Source organism: Branchiostoma floridae, unplaced genomic scaffold (assembly GCF_000003815.2).
Source record: "Branchiostoma floridae strain S238N-H82 unplaced genomic scaffold, Bfl_VNyyK Sc7u5tJ_1454, whole genome shotgun sequence".
In the NCBI taxonomy this organism is placed as follows: domain Eukaryota; kingdom Metazoa; phylum Chordata; class Leptocardii; order Amphioxiformes; family Branchiostomatidae; genus Branchiostoma; species Branchiostoma floridae.
In genome coordinates this window covers 20,053-22,753 of record NW_023365721.1, presented here as the reverse complement: position 1 = coordinate 22,753, position 2,701 = coordinate 20,053, and the positions used below count along the sequence as shown (strand labels likewise).

General features: G+C 41.4%; 1 long non-coding RNA gene across 1 annotated transcript in view; it reads right to left on the bottom strand.

Annotated features, from left to right (window-relative positions):
- LOC118407747 overlaps positions 1-1,999 on the bottom strand; it is a 3,361-nt gene extending 1,362 nt beyond the window's left edge. Inside the window, exon 1 of the long non-coding RNA XR_004830180.1 lies at positions 1,264-1,999. This is a non-coding gene — a long non-coding RNA (uncharacterized LOC118407747). The remainder of the gene's footprint in view (positions 1-1,263) is intronic.
- Between the last annotated feature and the right edge of the window lie 702 nt (positions 2,000-2,701).

The window sequence follows — 2,701 nt, the reverse complement described above, 5'->3', positions numbered from 1 at the left end:
TGAGGTTAAGATTGGTGCATTCATTTAGGTAGATGTGCCTGTGCCAATCATTATAGGAGGGACATATCATGGTTCTGAGATGTTTGACCAAGGAGGTTGACAGGCTTCAACTGTCACACAAACATGGCGCATTTTTGTGAACCAACTGTTTTTCTGCAGTTCTCTGCCTATATAGATTTTAAAAAATGTACTTTATGCCAAGCTTTCGTTGCTGGCCACATAAAATCTCACCACCAGGCAAAATAATAGTTCCAGGAAAGTCTGCGCTCCAAGATTCCTTCAAGTTTCTTGAAATCCCCACAACTGGCACAAGACGTTGTTTTCCTATTAAACACAAACATGCCTTTGGGTCCCCATGGGTCCTTCACACAGAGAACCACAGCCGGCACAGACAATGGGAGAGGCAACTAGCCCGCCCACCGTCTGGGTGGTGGAGACATGCTAATATACTGGTTTCCACGGTAATGGGGGCTTGACCAAAATCCTGGCTTGCCATTGGTGTTGGTATTTTCTACAACAGTTCCCCCAGGTTATAGCTAGTGGAGCACAAACTCCGCGGGGAGGGGCCAGTTAGAGCCCTGGACAGCGGAGTTTGTGTTACACAGACTAGCTTCAGTCCAACACTTACGCACTCTTCCCACACCTAGAGTGGCACAGTCTAAAATTCGAATATCTGATTCGGACGTTAGAATTGCTGCTGTAACTGTTTTTGTTCGAGGACACCAAAGTTTTTATAACTTCTGGCGCGTTTCGCATTGAAACTCGTGTTTTTTCAGGTAGGTATGTCATAAACAAAATAAAACATGGTGTATTCTGCATCGGAAAACCCCCAATTTAATTGCCAAACTACTCATAAAAAGGATAGAACTCGCTACGTTGTTTCAACCTGCACTGTGCCAACAACTCTATTCTTTAACATCAATTCGAGAAAACTTCCAAGCAAAGAACTCCGCTGAGTCCGCTCTATTCAATTGATTGAAGCCTGTGTAATACAAATAAAAAGCCTGTGTGATACAGAAAAGTACCATCCGGTCCAGAACACCTGTATCGAATGTTATCAGGTATGACACAAATAAAAATATATATGTACAGCAATCAAGGAACACGATTTTGACATAACTGGGGTAACCTTAGTTGTGCCTTGTCCCATCACAACAGCTAACTAAAACCAGACTACGCAGAATCATAACGGCCTGCCTCGGTAAACACTGGAGTGGGCCAATGATGATATTGAGCATGTAGGACTGTAGTCTTGAGTCTTACCTATGGAGTGTGTAGCAGCATTGAAGTAGTCAGCAGCTGAACTTCTGGTTGATGCTTGCTTTGATCCTGGCTATCCACCCTCACAACCTGTGCTGCATGTCTGAAGGAGGTATCTACTGCAGCTGTACTCGAGGCATATAAAAAGGGAAACGATGACACAAATGACAAAATCAGATCCGGTCAACCCAGAATTTAATACATAAACACCGTGACTTAAATCCATACCTGAAATATAATATAAAATGTATTAGACAAATATTAAATTAGTGACCAAATAGTTGTCAGTTACTGAACAGTGTTCAAATTATTAAAGGTTAGCCCTTGATAAACATAATAGCCACAACGAGTTTGACAGCCTTGGCTGTCTGTGATGCCAGCCATTTGAACGAATAAATGAACGAAAATTAAATATATAAATATGTATATAAATTATAATAATAACCACCAGGTGCCAGTCAGTAGGTACCCAAATTAAGAGTAATGAGGCTGTTTTAACGTGGTCGTATATCAAAGCACAATTATTCACCCCTCAAGTGCTGTTTTTCAGCATATTTTCATAAAACCTGAAACGAAATGCCTGGTCCAAAAAATTAGGCATTTTCCTAAATGGGGCAGGGGGGCAGGCTAGCTGGAGACAAATTTGCGTTTCTGACGATTACATGTCAAAAACATTAGACAAGTGGGAAAAACGAACCTACATTTTGCTTTAAAATAAAACAGCACAGTCTAATAATATTCTCTACTCACCCACAGTACACGTTGGTAATCCTGTTAGGGGTGCGCCGCCCAGGGTGGGAGGGGGGCGGCCGCCAAACGTACATCCAGGAACATCAGTCACGATCATTTTCCGTCCGTTTAAGCTTACACCATATTCCCCCAACACTTACAAGCCTCTCCCAAATTGCTGGCCGACCATAGCAGACTCCTTGTGCCATTTTTAGCGTAGAAAGCGATACGTAAAACCTCGTAGCTAGTCTTGTCCGATCTAATTTCTGTAACGACTTTTTTCTAATCGTCCCGCCAGCATGGTGCGCATGCGTATCCGACGGTCCAATCAGATCGTAGTATTTCTGTGGCCTTTAGGATGTTGACCCCAAGGTCGCAAGTTGACCTTTTAGCATCAGCAAGAATACCTGGGACATTTGTGAAACAATGTAAAAGCTTATAAGACCTTCCTTTCTTGGTTTTCAAGTTTTCTTTACAGCATCTGTTTAAAGATTGACCTTTTATCTCTTTAATTTTTTCACTGTAGATTTAGGAGTGTTGTTTTAACCAAAAGCTGTGGCCTTTGTTATTCATCACAAACTATGTAGTATAATACATAAGATCTGTGATTGTGAACTGTCTTGGAGCTTTTAACTGAAGCATTTTTCTTTATAGATAAAAACGGCCCACTATGTATTATAGGTATGGTAAACAATCATAGTTAAATACCTAT